The sequence below is a fragment of the Coregonus clupeaformis genome, chromosome 30 (genome assembly GCF_020615455.1).
Source record: "Coregonus clupeaformis isolate EN_2021a chromosome 30, ASM2061545v1, whole genome shotgun sequence".
Lineage (NCBI taxonomy): Eukaryota > Metazoa > Chordata > Actinopteri > Salmoniformes > Salmonidae > Coregonus > Coregonus clupeaformis.
The window spans coordinates 39,260,395-39,276,648 of NC_059221.1; the positions used below are offsets into that span (position 1 = coordinate 39,260,395).

The 16,254-nt window shown below is 41.0% G+C and overlaps 31 non-coding genes across 31 annotated transcripts; all 31 read right to left on the reverse strand.

Annotated features, from left to right (window-relative positions):
- Positions 1 to 63: 63 nt before the first annotated feature.
- Positions 64 to 137, reverse strand: trnat-agu. The gene has a single exon. It is a non-coding gene; the product is annotated as a tRNA-Thr (tRNA).
- A 478-nt stretch (positions 138 to 615) lies between these two features.
- trnah-gug lies at positions 616 to 687 on the reverse strand. The gene has a single exon. It is a non-coding gene; the product is annotated as a tRNA-His (tRNA).
- A 282-nt stretch (positions 688 to 969) lies between these two features.
- Positions 970 to 1,043, reverse strand: trnat-agu. The gene has a single exon. It is a non-coding gene; the product is annotated as a tRNA-Thr (tRNA).
- Positions 1,044 to 1,874: 831 nt separating this feature from the next.
- On the reverse strand, positions 1,875 to 1,948 carry trnat-ugu. Its single transcript has one exon. It is a non-coding gene; the product is annotated as a tRNA-Thr (tRNA).
- Positions 1,949 to 2,426: 478 nt separating this feature from the next.
- trnah-gug lies at positions 2,427 to 2,498 on the reverse strand. Its single transcript has one exon. It is a non-coding gene; the product is annotated as a tRNA-His (tRNA).
- A 283-nt stretch (positions 2,499 to 2,781) lies between these two features.
- trnat-agu lies at positions 2,782 to 2,855 on the reverse strand. The gene has a single exon. It is a non-coding gene; the product is annotated as a tRNA-Thr (tRNA).
- Positions 2,856 to 3,330: 475 nt separating this feature from the next.
- On the reverse strand, positions 3,331 to 3,402 carry trnah-gug. Its single transcript has one exon. It is a non-coding gene; the product is annotated as a tRNA-His (tRNA).
- Positions 3,403 to 3,684: 282 nt separating this feature from the next.
- trnat-agu lies at positions 3,685 to 3,758 on the reverse strand. Its single transcript has one exon. It is a non-coding gene; the product is annotated as a tRNA-Thr (tRNA).
- Positions 3,759 to 4,590: 832 nt separating this feature from the next.
- trnat-agu lies at positions 4,591 to 4,664 on the reverse strand. Its single transcript has one exon. It is a non-coding gene; the product is annotated as a tRNA-Thr (tRNA).
- Positions 4,665 to 5,142: 478 nt separating this feature from the next.
- Positions 5,143 to 5,214, reverse strand: trnah-gug. Its single transcript has one exon. It is a non-coding gene; the product is annotated as a tRNA-His (tRNA).
- A 283-nt stretch (positions 5,215 to 5,497) lies between these two features.
- On the reverse strand, positions 5,498 to 5,571 carry trnat-ugu. Its single transcript has one exon. It is a non-coding gene; the product is annotated as a tRNA-Thr (tRNA).
- Positions 5,572 to 6,402: 831 nt separating this feature from the next.
- On the reverse strand, positions 6,403 to 6,476 carry trnat-ugu. Its single transcript has one exon. It is a non-coding gene; the product is annotated as a tRNA-Thr (tRNA).
- Positions 6,477 to 6,952: 476 nt separating this feature from the next.
- Positions 6,953 to 7,024, reverse strand: trnah-gug. The gene has a single exon. It is a non-coding gene; the product is annotated as a tRNA-His (tRNA).
- Positions 7,025 to 7,306: 282 nt separating this feature from the next.
- Positions 7,307 to 7,380, reverse strand: trnat-ugu. The gene has a single exon. It is a non-coding gene; the product is annotated as a tRNA-Thr (tRNA).
- An 831-nt stretch (positions 7,381 to 8,211) lies between these two features.
- trnat-ugu lies at positions 8,212 to 8,285 on the reverse strand. The gene has a single exon. It is a non-coding gene; the product is annotated as a tRNA-Thr (tRNA).
- A 477-nt stretch (positions 8,286 to 8,762) lies between these two features.
- trnah-gug lies at positions 8,763 to 8,834 on the reverse strand. Its single transcript has one exon. It is a non-coding gene; the product is annotated as a tRNA-His (tRNA).
- Positions 8,835 to 9,115: 281 nt separating this feature from the next.
- Positions 9,116 to 9,189, reverse strand: trnat-ugu. The gene has a single exon. It is a non-coding gene; the product is annotated as a tRNA-Thr (tRNA).
- Positions 9,190 to 9,666: 477 nt separating this feature from the next.
- trnah-gug lies at positions 9,667 to 9,738 on the reverse strand. The gene has a single exon. It is a non-coding gene; the product is annotated as a tRNA-His (tRNA).
- Positions 9,739 to 10,020: 282 nt separating this feature from the next.
- trnat-ugu lies at positions 10,021 to 10,094 on the reverse strand. The gene has a single exon. It is a non-coding gene; the product is annotated as a tRNA-Thr (tRNA).
- Positions 10,095 to 10,926: 832 nt separating this feature from the next.
- trnat-ugu lies at positions 10,927 to 11,000 on the reverse strand. The gene has a single exon. It is a non-coding gene; the product is annotated as a tRNA-Thr (tRNA).
- Positions 11,001 to 11,477: 477 nt separating this feature from the next.
- Positions 11,478 to 11,549, reverse strand: trnah-gug. Its single transcript has one exon. It is a non-coding gene; the product is annotated as a tRNA-His (tRNA).
- A 282-nt stretch (positions 11,550 to 11,831) lies between these two features.
- Positions 11,832 to 11,905, reverse strand: trnat-agu. Its single transcript has one exon. It is a non-coding gene; the product is annotated as a tRNA-Thr (tRNA).
- Positions 11,906 to 12,382: 477 nt separating this feature from the next.
- trnah-gug lies at positions 12,383 to 12,454 on the reverse strand. Its single transcript has one exon. It is a non-coding gene; the product is annotated as a tRNA-His (tRNA).
- A 282-nt stretch (positions 12,455 to 12,736) lies between these two features.
- Positions 12,737 to 12,810, reverse strand: trnat-ugu. Its single transcript has one exon. It is a non-coding gene; the product is annotated as a tRNA-Thr (tRNA).
- Positions 12,811 to 13,287: 477 nt separating this feature from the next.
- Positions 13,288 to 13,359, reverse strand: trnah-gug. Its single transcript has one exon. It is a non-coding gene; the product is annotated as a tRNA-His (tRNA).
- A 282-nt stretch (positions 13,360 to 13,641) lies between these two features.
- On the reverse strand, positions 13,642 to 13,715 carry trnat-ugu. Its single transcript has one exon. It is a non-coding gene; the product is annotated as a tRNA-Thr (tRNA).
- Positions 13,716 to 14,192: 477 nt separating this feature from the next.
- trnah-gug lies at positions 14,193 to 14,264 on the reverse strand. Its single transcript has one exon. It is a non-coding gene; the product is annotated as a tRNA-His (tRNA).
- Positions 14,265 to 14,546: 282 nt separating this feature from the next.
- Positions 14,547 to 14,620, reverse strand: trnat-ugu. The gene has a single exon. It is a non-coding gene; the product is annotated as a tRNA-Thr (tRNA).
- A 478-nt stretch (positions 14,621 to 15,098) lies between these two features.
- trnah-gug lies at positions 15,099 to 15,170 on the reverse strand. Its single transcript has one exon. It is a non-coding gene; the product is annotated as a tRNA-His (tRNA).
- Positions 15,171 to 15,452: 282 nt separating this feature from the next.
- trnat-agu lies at positions 15,453 to 15,526 on the reverse strand. The gene has a single exon. It is a non-coding gene; the product is annotated as a tRNA-Thr (tRNA).
- A 477-nt stretch (positions 15,527 to 16,003) lies between these two features.
- On the reverse strand, positions 16,004 to 16,075 carry trnah-gug. The gene has a single exon. It is a non-coding gene; the product is annotated as a tRNA-His (tRNA).
- Positions 16,076 to 16,254: the final 179 nt, after the last annotated feature.

The following is a 16,254-nucleotide window of genomic DNA, read 5'->3' on the forward strand; positions in this document are numbered from 1 at the left end:
AGAAAACCAAAGGTACTCCCCCTCTGATCTTCTCCACCAATGGGTACAATGAACAGCTTGAAAAGGCACTGCTGAGATTCGAACTCAGGATCTCCTGTTTACTAGACAGGCGCTTTAACCAACTAAGCCACAGCACCAATACATGTAATTCTTTTGTGGGTATGAAAACCCAAACCTATGTTCAATCAAAACAGTCATTCATTTAACCCATATCTCTGTCTTACAAAATCACGTCACAAAACAAATGTAATTTCCTAATATTGGAAACGGTACGGACACCTTCAATTGATTAGCAAAAGGGTTTCTTAAACTGTGGTTTGTGACCAAAAGTGGTCCCTGAACATGTGAAAGTTGGTTTGCATGTTATGAGTAGAAATTCAGATTCATACAATATTTCTGCTTACTTTGGTGTTGTTCGCGGACAGTAAATCTCAAATTTGAGTGTCGACTGAAATTGGTGAAGAACCTCTGAAAGCATTCGTTAATGTAACTCATTAACCTAAAATGAGTTGAGGGACTTTGTCAAATGGAAGACTTGTTGAGTTTCTTTGCTTACACAGTAAGTTGTAACTCGTTCAAAATACAGCCCTTTTGCCATGACATTGTGAACCACTATGCCATGACCCGGATTCGAACCGGGGTTGCTGCGGCCACAACGCAGAGTACTAACCACTATACGATCACGGCGAGCTACCAGAGCTTGCTCTTAGAGGTTAGTCAGGATGGGACAGTGACGTGTACAAGACGGCTAAACGCTTGAGTTGTTAGCCAGTTCAGCTTTACAAAGTTGTTACGTTTTAACCCTTTCAAAAACTGGCCTTTTTCCGTAAAATTGGATATCTCAATTGCATACTCCTGACGGCCTCTCTCCTCTCGCCACGCCTACTTCTCAAAACAAATTGGATGAGAAAACCAAAGGTACCTCCCCTCTGATCTTCTCCACCAATGGGTACAATGAACAGCTTGAAAAGGCACTGCTGAGATTCGAACTCAGGATCTCCTGTTTACTAGACAGGCGCTTTAACCAACTAAGCCACAGCACCAATACATGTATTCTTTTATGGGTATGAAAACACACACCTATGTTCAATCAAAACAGTCATTCATTTAACCCATATCTCTGTCTTACAAAATCACATCACAAAACAAATGTAATTTCCTAATATTGGAAACGGTACGGACACCTTCAATTGATTAGCAAAAGGGTTTCTTAAACTGTGGTTTGTGACCAAAAGTGGTCCCTGAACATGTGAAAGTTGGTTTGCATGTTATGAGTAGAAATTCAGATTCATACAATATTTCTGCTTACTTTGGTGTTGTTCGCGGACAGTAAATCTCAAATTTGAGTGTCGACTGAAATTGGTGAAGAACCTCTGAAAGCATTTGTTAAAGTAACTCATTAACCTAAAATGAGTTGAGGGACTTTGTCAAATGGAAGACTTGTTGAGTTTCTTTGCTTACACAGTAAGTTGTAACTCGTTCAAAATACAGCCCTTTCGCCATGACATTGTGAACCACTATGCCATGACCTGGATTCGAACCGGGGTTGCTGCAGCCACAACGCACAGTACTAACCACTATACGATCACGGCGAGCTACCAGAGCTTGCTCTTAGAGTTTAGTCAGGATGGGACAGTGACGTGTACAAGACGGCTAAACGCTTGAGTTGTTAGCCAGTTCAGCTTTACAAAGTTGTTACGTTTTAACTCTTTCAAAAACTGGCCTTTTTCCGTAAAATTGGATATCTCAATTGCATACTCCTGACGTCCTCTCTCCTCTCGCCACGCCTACTTCTCAAAACAAATTGGATGAGAAAACCAAAGGTACCTCCCCTCTGATCTTCTCCACCAATGGGTACAATGAACAGCTTGAAAAGGCACTGCTGAGATTCGAACTCAGGATCTCCTGTTTACTAGACAGGCGCTTTAACCAACTAAGCCACAGCACCAATACATGTAATTCTTTTGTGGGTATGAAAACCCAAACCTATGTTCAATCAAAACAGTCATTCATTTAACCCATATCTCTGTCTTACAAAATCACATCACAAAACAAATGTAATTTCCTAATATTGGAAACGGTACGGACACCTTCAATTGATTAGCAAAAGGGTTTCTTAAACTGTGGTTTGTGACCAAAAGTGGTCCCTGAACATGTGAAAGTTGGTTTGCATGTTATGAGTAGAAATTCAGATTCATACAATATTTCTGCTTACTTTGGTGTTGTTCGCGGACAGTAAATCTCAAATTTGAGTGTCGACTGAAATTGGTGAAGAACCTCTGAAAGCATTTGTTAAAGTAACTCATTAACCTAAAATGAGTTGAGGGACTTTGTCAAATGGAAGACTTGTTGAGTTTCTTTGCTTACACAGTAAGTTGTAACTCGTTCAAAATACAGCCCTTTTGCCATGACATTGTGAACCACTATGCCGTGACCCGGATTCGAACCGGGGTTGCTGCGGCCACAACGCAGAGTACTAACCACTATACGATCACGGCGAGCTACCAGAGCTTGCTCTTAGAGTTTAGTCAGGATGGGACAGTGACGTGTACAAGACGGCTAAACGCTTGAGTTGTTAGCCAGTTCAGCTTTACAAAGTTGTTACGTTTTAACTCTTTCAAAAACTGGCCTTTTTCCGTAAAATTGGGATATCTCAATTGCATACTCCTGACGTCCTCTCTCCTCTCGCCACGCCTACTTCTCAAAACAAATTGGATGAGAAAACCAAAGGTACCTCCCCTCTGATCTTCTCCACCAATGGGTACAATGAACAGCTTGAAAAGGCACTGCTGAGATTCGAACTCAGGATCTCCTGTTTACTAGACAGGCGCTTTAACCAACTAAGCCACAGCACCAATACATGTATCCTTTTATGGGTATGAAAACACACCTATGTTCAATCAAAACAGTCATTCATTTAACCCATATCTCTGTCTTACAAAATCACATCACAAAACAAATGTAATTTCCTAATATTGGAAACGGTACGGACACCTTCAATTGATTAGCAAAAGGGTTTCTTAAACTGTGGTTTGTGACCAAAAGTGGTCCCTGAACATGTGAAAGTTGGTTTGCATGTTATGAGTAGAAATTCAGATTCATACAATATTTCTCCTTACTTTGGTGTTGTTCGCGGACAGTAAATCTCAAATTTGAGTGTCGACTGAAATTGGTGAAGAACCTCTGAAAGCATTCGTTAATGTAACTCATTAACCTAAAATGAGTTGAGGGACTTTGTCAAATGGAAGACTTGTTGAGTTTCTTTGCTTACACAGTAAGTTGTAACTCGTTCAAAATACAGCCCTTTTGCCATGACATTGTGAACCACTATGCCGTGACCCGGATTCGAACCGGGGTTGCTGCGGACACAACGCAGAGTACTCACCACTATACGATCACGGCGAGCTACCAGAGCTTGCTCTTAGAGGTTAGTCAGGATGGGACAGTGACGTGTACAAGACGGCTAAACGCTTGAGTTGTTAGCCAGTTCAGCTTTACAAAGTTGTTACGTTTTAACTCTTTCAAAAACTGGCCTTTTTCCGTAAAATTGGATATCTCAATTGCATACTCCTGACGTCCTCTCTCCTCTCGCCACGCCTACTTCTCAAAACAAATTGGATGAGAAAACCAAAGGTACCTCCCCTCTGATCTTCTCCACCAATGGGTACAATGAACAGCTTGAAAAGGCACTGCTGAGATTCGAACTCAGGATCTCCTGTTTACTAGACAGGCGCTTTAACCAACTAAGCCACAGCACCAATACATGTATTCTTTTATGGGTATGAAAACACACACCTATGTTCAATCAAAACAGTCATTCATTTAACCCATATCTCTGTCTTACAAAATCACATCACAAAACAAATGTAATTTCCTAATATTGGAAACGGTACGGACACCTTCAATTGATTAGCAAAAGGGTTTCTTAAACTGTGGTTTGTGACCAAAAGTGGTCCCTGAACATGTGAAAGTTGGTTTGCATGTTATGAGTAGAAATTCAGATTCATACAATATTTCTGCTTACTTTGGTGTTGTTCGCGGACAGTAAATCTCAAATTTGAGTGTCGACTGAAATTGGTGAAGAACCTCTGAAAGCATTTGTTAATGTAACTCATTAACCTAAAATGAGTTGAGGGACTTTGTTAAATGGAAGACTTGTTGAGTTTCTTTGCTTACACAGTTAGTTGTAACTCGTTCAAAATTAAGCCCTTTTGCCATGACATTGTGAACCACTATGCCGTGACCCCGATTCGAACCGGGGTTGCTGCAGCCACAACGCAGAGTACTAACCACTATACGATCACGGCGAGCTACCAGAGCTTGCTCTTAGAGGTTAGTCAGGATGGGACAGTGACGTGTACAAGACGGCTAAACGCTTGAGTTGTTAGCCAGTTCAGCTTTACAAAGTTGTTACGTTTTAACCCTTTCAAAAACTGGCCTTTTTCCGTAAAATTGGATATCTCAATTGCATACTCCTGACGCTCCTCTCTCCTCTCGCCACGCCTACTTCTCAAAACAAATTGGATGAGAAAACCAAAGGTACCTCCCCTCTGATCTTCTCCACCAATGGGTACAATGAACAGCTTGAAAAGGCACTGCTGAGATTCGAACTCAGGATCTCCTGTTTACTAGACAGGCGCTTTAACCAACTAAGCCACAGCACCAATACATGTAATTCTTTTATGGGTATGAAAACACACACCTATGTTCAATCAAAACAGTCATTCATTTAACCCATATCTCTGTCTTACAAAATCACATCACAAAACAAATGTAATTTCCTAATATTGGAAACGGTACGGACACCTTCAATTGATTAGCAAAAGGGTTTCTTAAACTGTGGTTTGTGACCAAAAGTGGTCCCTGAACATGTGAAAGTTGGTTTGCATGTTATGAGTAGAAATTCAGATTCATACAATATTTCTGCTTACTTTGGTGTTGTTCGCGGACAGTAAATCTCAAATTTGAGTGTCGACTGAAATTGGTGAAGAACCTCTGAAAGCATTCGTTAATGTAACTCATTAACCTAAAATGAGTTGAGGGACTTTGTCAAATGGAAGACTTGTTGAGTTTCTTTGCTTACACAGTAAGTTGTAACTCGTTCAAAATACAGCCCTTTTGCCATGACATTGTGAATCACTATGCCATGACCCGGATTCGAACCGGGGTTGCTGCGGCCACAACGCAGAGTACTAACCACTATACGATCACGGCGAGCTACCAGAGCTTGCTCTTAGAGGTTAGTCAGGATGGGACAGTGACGTGTACAAGACGGCTAAACGCTTGAGTTGTTAGCCAGTTCAGCTTTACAAAGTTGTTACGTTTTTAACTCTTTCAAAAACTGGCCTTTTTCCGTAAAATTGGATATCTCAATTGCATACTCCTGACGTCCTCTCTCCTCTCGCCACGCCTACTTCTCAAAACAAATTGGATGAGAAAACCAAAGGTACCTCCCCTCTGATCTTCTCCACCAATGGGTACAATGAACAGCTTGAAAAGGCACTGCTGAGATTCGAACTCAGGATCTCCTGTTTACTAGACAGGCGCTTTAACCAACTAAGCCACAGCACCAATACATGTATTCTTTAATGGGTATGAAAACACAAACCTATGTTCAATCAAAACAGTCATTCATTTAACCCATATCTCTGTCTTACAAAATCACATCACAAAACAAATGTAATTTCCTAATATTGGAAACGGTACGGACACCTTCAATTGATTAGCAAAAGGGTTTCTTAAACTGTGGTTTGTGACCAAAAGTGGTCCCTGAACATGTGAAAGTTGGTTTGCATGTTATGAGTAGAAATTCAGATTCATACAATATTTCTCCTTACTTTGGTGTTGTTCGCGGACAGTAAATCTCAAATTTGAGTGTCGACTGAAATTGGTGAAGAACCTCTGAAAGCATTTGTTAATGTAACTCATTAACCTAAAATGAGTTGAGGGACTTTGTCAAATGGAAGACTTGTTGAGTTTCTTTGCTTACACAGTAAGTTGTAACTCGTTCAAAATACAGCCCTTTTGCCATGACATTGTGAACCACTATGCCGTGACCTGGATTCGAACCGGGGTTGCTGCGGCCACAACGCAGAGTACTAACCACTATACGATCACGGCGAGCTACCAGAGCTTGCTCTTAGAGGTTAGTCATGATGGGACAGTGACGTGTACAAGACGGCTAAACGCTTGAGTTGTTAGCCAGTTCAGCTTTACAAAGTTGTTACGTTTTAACTCTTTCAAAAACTGGCCTTTTTCCGTAAAATTGGATATCTCAATTGCATACTCCTGACGTCCTCTCTCCTCTCGCCACGCCTACTTCTCAAAACAAATTGGATGAGAAAACCAAAGGTACCTCCCCTCTGATCTTCTCCACCAATGGGTACAATGAACAGCTTGAAAAGGCACTGCTGAGATTCGAACTCAGGATCTCCTGTTTACTAGACAGGCGCTTTAACCAACTAAGCCACAGCACCAATACATGTATTCTTTTATGGGTATGAAAACACACACCTATGTTCAATCAAAACAGTCATTCATTTAACCCATATCTCTGTCTTACAAAATCACATCACAAAACAAATGTAATTTCCTAACATTGGAAACGGTACGGACACCTTCAATTGATTAGCAAAAGGGTTTCTTAAACTGTGGTTTGTGACCAAAAGTGGTCCCTGAACATGTGAAAGTTGGTTTGCATGTTATGAGTAGAAATTCAGATTCATACAATATTTCTGCTTACTTTGGTGTTGTTCGCGGACAGTAAATCTCAAATTTGAGTGTCGACTGAAATTGGTGAAGAACCTCTGAAAGCATTTGTTAAGTAACTCATTAACCTAAAATGAGTTGAGGGACTTTGTCAAATGGAAGACTTGTTGAGTTTCTTTGCTTACACAGTAAGTTGTAACTCGTTCAAAATACAGCCCTTTTGCCATGACAGTGTGAATCACTATGCCGTGACCCGGATTCGAACCGGGGTTGCTGCGGCCACAACGCAGAGTACTAACCACTATACGATCACGGCGAGCTACCAGAGCTTGCTCTTAGAGTTTAGTCAGGATGGGACAGTGACGTGTACAAGACGGCTAAACGCTTGAGTTGTTAGCCAGTTCAGCTTTACAAAGTTGTTACGTTTTAACTCTTTCAAAAACTGGCCTTTTTCCGTAAAATTGGATATCTCAATTGCATACTCCTGACGTCTTCTCACCTCTCGCCACGCCTACTTCTCAAAACAAATTGGATGAGAAAACCAAAGGTACCTCCCCTCTGATCTTCTCCACCAATGGGTACAATGAACAGCTTGAAAAGGCACTGCTGAGATTCGAACTCAGGATCTCCTGTTTACTAGACAGGCGCTTTAACCAACTAAGCCACAGCACCAATACATGTATTCTTTAATGGGTATGAAAACACAAACCTATGTTCAATCAAAACAGTCATTCATTTAACCCATATCTCTGTCTTACAAAATCACATCACAAAACAAATGTAATTTCGTAATATTGGAAACGGTACGGACACCTTCAATTGATTAGCAAAAGGGTTTCTTAAACTGTGGTTTGGGACCAAAAGTGGGCCCTGAACATGTGAAAGTTGGTTTGCATGTTATGAGTAGAAATTCAGATTCATACAATATTTCTCCTTACTTTGGTGTTGTTCGCGGACAGTAAATCTCAAATTTGAGTGTCGACTGAAATTGGTGAAGAACCTCTGAAAGCATTTGTTAATGTAACTCATTAACCTAAAATGAGTTGAGGGACTTTGTCAAATGGAAGACTTGTTGAGTTTCTTTGCTTACACAGTAAGTTGTAACTCGTTCAAAATACAGCCCTTTTGCCATGACATTGTGAACCACTATGCCATGACCTGGATTCGAACCGGGGTTGCTGCGGCCACAACGCAGAGTACTAACCACTATACGATCACTGCGAGCTACCAGAGCTTGCTCTTAGAGTTTAGTCAGGATGGGACAGTGACGTGTACAAGACGGCTAAACGCTTGAGTTGTTAGCCAGTTCAGCTTTACAAAGTTGTTACGTTTTAACTCTTTCAAAAACTGGCCTTTTTCCGTAAAATTGGATATCTCAATTGCATACTCCTGACGTCCTCTCTCCTCTCGCCACGCCTACTTCTCAAAACAAATTGGATGTGAAAACCAAAGTTAACTCCCCTCTGATCTTCTCCACCAATGGGTACAATGAACAGCTTGAAAAGGCACTGCTGAGATTCGAACTCAGGATCTCCTGTTTACTAGACAGGCGCTTTAACCAACTAAGCCACAGCACCAATACATGTATTCTTTAATGGGTATGAAAACACACACCTATGTTCAATCAAAACAGTCATTCATTTAACCCATATCTCTGTCTTACAAAATCACATCACAAAACAAATGTAATTTCCTAATATTGGAAACGGTACGGACACCTTCAATTGATTAGCAAAAGGGTTTCTTAAACTGTGGTTTGTGACCAAAAGTGGTCCCTGAACATGTGAAAGTTGGTTTGCATGTTATGAGTAGAAATTCAGATTCATACAATATTTCTGCTTACTTTGGTGTTGTTCGCGGACAGTAAATCTCAAATTTGAGTGTCGACTGAAATTGGTGAAGAACCTCTGAAAGCATTTGTTAAAGTAACTCATTAACCTAAAATGAGTTGAGGGACTTTGTCAAATGGAAGACTTGTTGAGTTTCTTTGCTTACACAGTAAGTTGTAACTCGTTCAAAATACAGCCCTTTTGCCATGACAGTGTGAATCACTATGCCGTGACCCGGATTCGAACCGGGGTTGCTGCGGCCACAACGCAGAGTACTAACCACTATACGATCACGGCGAGCTACCAGAGCTTGCTCTTAGAGTTTAGTCAGGATGGGACAGTGACGTGTACAAGACGGCTAAACGCTTGAGTTGTTAGCCAGTTCAGCTTTACAAAGTTGTTACGTTTTAACTCTTTCAAAAACTGGCCTTTTTCCGTAAAATTGGATATCTCAATTGGATACTCCTGACGTCTTCTCACCTCTCGCCACGCAACTTCTCAAAACAAATTGGATGAGAAAACCAAAGGTACCTCCCCTCTGATCTTCTCCACCAATGGGTACAATGAACAGCTTGAAAAGGCACTGCTGAGATTCAAACTCAGGATCTCCTGTTTACTAGACAGGCGCTTTAACCAACTAAGCCACAGCACCAATACATGTATTCTTTAATGGGTATGAAAACACACACCTATGTTCAATCAAAACAGTCATTCATTTAACCCATATCTCTGTCTTACAAAATCACATCACAAAACAAATGTAATTTCCTAATATTGGAAACGGTACGGACACCTTCAATTGATTAGCAAAAGGGTTTCTTAAACTGTGGTTTGTGACCAAAAGTGGTCCCTGAACATGTGAAAGTTGGTTTGCATGTTATGAGTAGAAATTCAGATTCATACAATATTTCTGCTTACTTTGGTGTTGTTCGCGGACAGTAAATCTCAAATTTGAGTGTCGACTGAAATTGGTGAAGAACCTCTGAAAGCATTTGTTAATGTAACTCATTAACCTAAAATGAGTTGAGGGACTTTGTCAAATGGAAGCCTTGTTGAGTTTCTTTGCTTACACAGTAAGTTGTAACTCGTTCAAAATACAGCCCTTTTGCCATGACATTGTGAACCACTATGCCGTGACCCGGATTCGAACCGGGGTTGCTGCGGACACAACGCAGAGTACTCACCACTATACGATCACGGCGAGCTACCAGAGCTTGCTCTTAGAGGTTAGTCAGGATGGGACAGTGACGTGTACAAGACGGCTAAACGCTTGAGTTGTTAGCCAGTTCAGCTTTACAAAGTTGTTACGTTTTAACTCTTTCAAAAACTGGCCTTTTTCCGTAAAATTGGATATCTCAATTGCATACTCCTGACGTCCTCTCTCCTCTCGCCACGCCTACTTCTCAAAACAAATTGGATGAGAAAACCAAAGGTACCTCCCCTCAGATCTTCTCCACCAATGGGTACAATGAACAGCTTGAAAAGGCACTGCTGAGATTCGAACTCAGGATCTCCTGTTTACTAGACAGGCGCTTTAACCAACTAAGCCACAGCACCAATACATGTATTCTTTAATGGGTATGAAAACCCAAACCTATGTTCAATCAAAACAGTCATTCATTTAACCCATATCTCTGTCTTACAAAATCACATCACAAAACAAATGTAATTTCCTAATATTGGAAACGGTACGGACACCTTCAATTGATTAGCAAAAGGGTTTCTTAAACTGTGGTTTGTGACCAAAAGTGGTCCCTGAACATGTGAAAGTTGGTTTGCATGTTATGAGTAGAAATTCAGATTCATACAATATTTCTGCTTACTTTGGTGTTGTTCGCGGACAGTAAATCTCACATTTTAGTGTCGACTGAAATTGGTGAAGAACCTCTGAAAGCATTTGTTAATGTAACTCATTAACCTGAAATGAGTTGAGGGACTTTGTCAAATGGAAGACTTGTTGAGTTTCTTTGCTTACACAGTAAGTTGTAACTCGTTCAAAATACAGCCCTTTTGCCATGACATTGTGAACCACTATGCCGTGACCCGGAATCGATCCCGGGGTTGCTGCGGCCACAACGCAGAGTACTAAACACTATACGATCACAGCGAGCTACCAGAGCTTGCTCTTAGAGGTTAGTCAGGATGGGACAGTGACGTGTACAAGACGGCTAAACGCTTGAGTTGTTAGCCAGTTCAGCTTTACAAAGTTGTTACGTTTTAACTCTTTCAAAAACTGGCCTTTTTCCGTAAAATTGGATATCTCAATTGCATACTCCTGACGTCCTCTCTCCTCTCGCCACGCCTACTTCTCAAAACAAATTGGATGAGAAAACCAAAGGTACCTCCCCTCTGATCTTCTCCACCAATGGGTACAATGAACAGCTTGAAAAGGCACTGCTGAGATTCGAACTCAGGATCTCCTGTTTACTAGACAGGCGCTTTAACCAACTAAGCCACAGCACCAATACATGTATTCTTTTATGGGTATGAAAACACACACCTATGTTCAATCAAAACAGTCATTCATTTAACCCATATCTCTGTCTTACAAAATCACATCACAAAACAAATGTAATTTCCTAATATTGGAAACGGTACGGACACCTTCAATTGATTAGCAAAAGGGTTTCTTAAACTGTGGTTTGTGACCAAAAGTGGTCCCTGAACATGTGAAAGTTGGTTTGCATGTTATGAGTAGAAATTCAGATTCATACAATATTTCTCCTTACTTTGGTGTTGTTCGCGGACAGTAAATCTCAAATTTGAGTGTCGACTGAAATTGGTGAAGAACCTCTGAAAGCATTTGTTAATGTAACTCATTAACCTAAAATGAGTTGAGGGACTTTGTCAAATGGAAGACTTGTTGAGTTTCTTTGCTTACACAGTAAGTTGTAACTCGTTCAAAATACAGCCCTTTTGCCATGACATTGTGAACCACTATGCCGTGACCCGGATTCGAACCGGGGTTGCTGCGGCCACAACGCAGAGTACTAACCACTATACGATCACGGCGAGCTACCAGAGCTTGCTCTTAGAGGTTAGTCAGGATGGGACAGTGACGTGTACAAGACGGCTAAACGCTTGAGTTGTTAGCCAGTTCAGCTTTACAAAGTTGTTACGTTTTAACTCTTTCAAAAACTGGCCTTTTTCCGTGAAATTGGATATCTCAATTGCATACTCCTGACGTCCTCTCTCCTCTCGCCACGCCTACTTCTCAAAACAAATTGGATGAGAAAACCAAAGGTAGCTCCCCTCTGATCTTCTCCACCAATGGGTACAATGAACAGCTTGAAAAGGCACTGCTGAGATTCGAACTCAGGATCTCCTGTTTACTAGACAGGCGCTTTAACCAACTAAGCCACAGCACCAATACATGTATTCTTTAATGGGTATGAAAACCCAAACCTATGTTCAATCAAAACAGTCATTCATTTAACCCATATCTCTGTCTTACAAAATCACATCACAAAACAAATGTAATTTCCTAATATTGGAAACGGTACGGACACCTTCAATTGATTAGCAAAAGGGTTTCTTAAACTGTGGTTTGGGACCAAAAGTGGGCCCTGAACATGTGAAAGTTGGTTTGCATGTTATGAGTAGAAATTCAGATTCATACAATATTTCTGCTTACTTTGGTGTTGTTCGCGGACAGTAAATCTCAAATTTGAGTGTCGACTGAAATTGGTGAAGAACCTCTGAAAGCATTTGTTAATGTAACTCATTAACCTAAAATGAGTTGAGGGACTTTGTCAAATGGAAGACTTGTTGAGTTTCTTTGCTTACACAGTAAGTTGTAACTCGTTCAAAATACAGCCCTTTTGCCATGACATTGTGAACCACTATGCCGTGACCCGGATTCGAACCGGGGTTGCTGCGGCCACAACGCAGAGTACTAACCACTATACGATCACGGCGAGCTACCAGAGCTTGCTCTTAGAGGTTAGTCAGGATGGGACAGTGACGTGTACAAGACGGCTAAACGCTTGAGTTGTTAGCCAGTTCAGCTTTACAAAGTTGTTACGTTTTAACTCTTTCAAAAACTGGCCTTTTTCCGTAAAATTGGATATCTCAATTGCATACTCCTGACGTCTTCTCACCTCTCGCCACGCCTACTTCTCAAAACAAATTGGATGAGAAAACCAAAGGTACCTTCCCTCTGATCTTCTCCACCAATGGGTACAATGAACAGCTTGAAAAGGCACTGCTGAGATTCGAACTCAGGATCTCCTGTTTACTAGACAGGCGCTTTAACCAACTAAGCCACAGCACCAATACATGTATTCTTTAATGGGTATGAAAACACACACCTATGTTCAATCAAAACAGTCATTCATTTAACCCATATCTCTGTCTTACAAAATCACATCACAAAACAAATGTAATTTCCTAATATTGGAAACGGTACGGACACCTTCAATTGATTAGCAAAAGGGTTTCTTAAACTGTGGTTTGTGACCAAAAGTGGTCCCTGAACATGTGAAAGTTGGTTTGCATGTTATGAGTAGAAATTCAGATTCATACAATATTTCTGCTTACTTTGGTGTTGTTCGCGGACAGTAAATCTCAAATTTGAGTGTCGACTGAAATTGGTGAAGAACCTCTGAAAGCATTTGTTAATGTAACTCATTAACCTAAAATGAGTTGAGGGACTTTGTCAAATGGAAGACTTGTTGAGTTTCTTTGCTTACACAGTAAGTTGTAACTCGTTCAAAATACAGCCCTTTTGCCATGACATTGTGAACCACTATGCCGTGACCCGGATTCGAACCGGGGTTGCTGCGGCCACAACGCAGAGTACTAACCACTATACGATCACGGCGAGCTACCAGAGCTTGCTCTTAGAGGTTAGTCAGGATGGGACAGTGACGTGTACAAGACGGCTAAACGCTTGAGTTGTTAGCCAGTTCAGCTTTACAAAGTTGTTACGTTTTAACTCTTTCAAAAACTGGCCTTTTTCCGTAAAATTGGATATCTCAATTGCATACTCCTGACGTCCTCTCTCCTCTCGCCACGCCTACTTCTCAAAACAAATTGGATGAGAAAACCAAAGGTACCTCCCCTCTGATCTTCTCCACCAATGGGTACAATGAACAGCTTGAAAAGGCACTGCTGAGATTCGAACTCAGGATCTCCTGTTTACTAGACAGGCGCTTTAACCAACTAAGCCACAGCACCAATACATGTATTCTTTTATGGGTATGAAAACACACACCTATGTTCAATCAAAACAGTCATTCATTTAACCCATATCTCTGTCTTACAAAATCACATCACAAAACAAATGTAATTTCCTAATATTGGAAACGGTATGGACACCTTCAATTGATTAGCAAAAGGGTTTCTTAAACTGTGGTTTGTGACCAAAAGTGGTCCCTGAACATGTGAAAGTTGGTTTGCATGTTATGAGTAGAAATTCAGATTCATACAATATTTCTGCTTACTTTGGTGTTGTTCGCGGACAGTAAATCTCAAATTTGAGTGTCGACTGAAATTGGTGAAGAACCTCTGAAAGCATTTGTTAATGTAACTCATTAACCTGAAATGAGTTGAGGGACTTTGTCAAATGGAAGACTTGTTGAGTTTCTTTGCTTACACAGTAAGTTGTAACTCGTTCAAAATACAGCCCTTTTGCCATGACATTGTGAACCACTATGCCGTGACCCGGATTCGAACCGGGGTTGCTGCGGCCACAACGCAGAGTACTCACCACTATACGATCACGGCGAGGTACCAGAGCTTGCTCTTAGAGGTTAGTCAGGATGGGACAGTGACGTGTACAAGACGGCTAAACGCTTGAGTTGTTAGCCAGTTCAGCTTTACAAAGTTGTTACGTTTTAACTCTTTCAAAAACTGGCCTTTTTCCGTAAAATTGGATATCTCAATTGCATACTCCTGACGTCCTCTCTCCTCTCGCCACGCCTACTTCTCAAAACAAATTGGATGAGAAAACCAAAGGTACCTTCCCTCTGATCTTCTCCACCAATGGGTACAATGAACAGCTTGAAAAGGCACTGCTGAGATTCGAACTCAGGATCTCCTGTTTACTAGACAGGCGCTTTAACCAACTAAGCCACAGCACCAATACATGTAAATCTTTTGTGGGTATGAAAACACACACCTATGTTCAATCAAAACAGTCATTAATTTAACCCATATCTCTGTCTTACAAAATCACATCACAAAACAAATGTAATTTCCTAATATTGGAAACGGTACGGACACCTTCAATTGATTAGCAAAAGGGTTTCTTAAACTGTGGTTTGGGACCAAAAGTGGGCCCTGAACATGTGAAAGTTGGTTTGCATGTTATGAGTAAAAATTCAGATTCATACAATATTTCTGCTTACTTTGGTGTTGTTCGCGGACAGTAAATCTCAAATTTGAGTGTCGACTGAAATTGGTGAAGAACCTCTGAAAGCATTTGTTAATGTAACTCATTAACCTAAAATGAGTTGAGGGACTTTGTCAAATGGAAGACTTGTTGAGTTTCTTTGCTTACACAGTAAGTTGTAACTCGTTCAAAATACAGCCCTTTTGCCATGACATTGTGAACCACTATGCCGTGACCCGGATTCGAACCGGGGTTGCTGCGGCCACAACGCAGAGTACTCACCACTATACGATCACGGCGAGGTACCAGAGCTTGCTCTTAGAGGTTAGTCAGGATGGGACAGTGACGTGTACAAGACGGCTAAACGCTTGAGTTGTTAGCTAGTTCAGCTTTACAAAGTTGTTACGTTTTAACTCTTTCAAAAACTGGCCTTTTTCCGTAAAATTTGATATCTCAATTGCATACTCCTGACGTCCTCTCTCCTCTCGCCACGCCTACTTCTCAAAACAAATTGGATGAGAAAACCAAAGGTACCTCCCCTCTGATCTTCTCCACCAATGGGTACAATGAACAGCTTGAAAAGGCACTGCTGAGATTCGAACTCAGGATCTCCTGTTTACTAGACAGGCGCTTTAACCAACTAAGCCACAGCACCAATACATGTATTCTTTAATGGGTATGAAAACACACACCTATGTTCAATCAAAACAGTCATTCATTTAACCCATATCTCTGTCTTACAAAATCACATCACAAAACAAATGTAATTTCCTAATATTGGAAACGGTACGGACACCTTCAATTGATTAGCAAAAGGGTTTCTTAAACTGTGGTTTGGGACCAAAAGTGGGCCCTGAACATGTGAAAGTTGGTTTGCATGTTATGAGTAGAAATTCAGATTCATACAATATTTCTGCTTACTTTGGTGTTGTTCGTGGACAGTAAATCTCAAATTTGAGTGTCGACTGAAATTGGCGAAGAACCTCTGAAAGCATTTGTTAATGTAACTCATTAACCTAAAATGAGTTGAGGGACTTTGTCAAATGGAAGACTTGTTGAGTTTCTTTGCTTACACAGTAAGTTGTAACTCGTTCAAAATACAGCCCTTTTGCCATGACATTGTGAACCACTATGCCGTGACCCGGATTCGAACCAGGGTTGCTGCGGCCACAACGCAGAGTACTCACCACTATACGATCACGGCGAGGTACCAGAGCTTGCTCTTAGAGGTTAGTCAGGATGGGACAGTGACGTGTACAAGACGGCTAAACGCTTGAGTTGTTAGCCAGTTCAGCTTTACAAAGTTGTTACGTTTTAACTCTTTCAAAAACTGGCCTTTTTCCGTAAAATTGGATATCTCAATTGCATACTCCTGACGTCCTC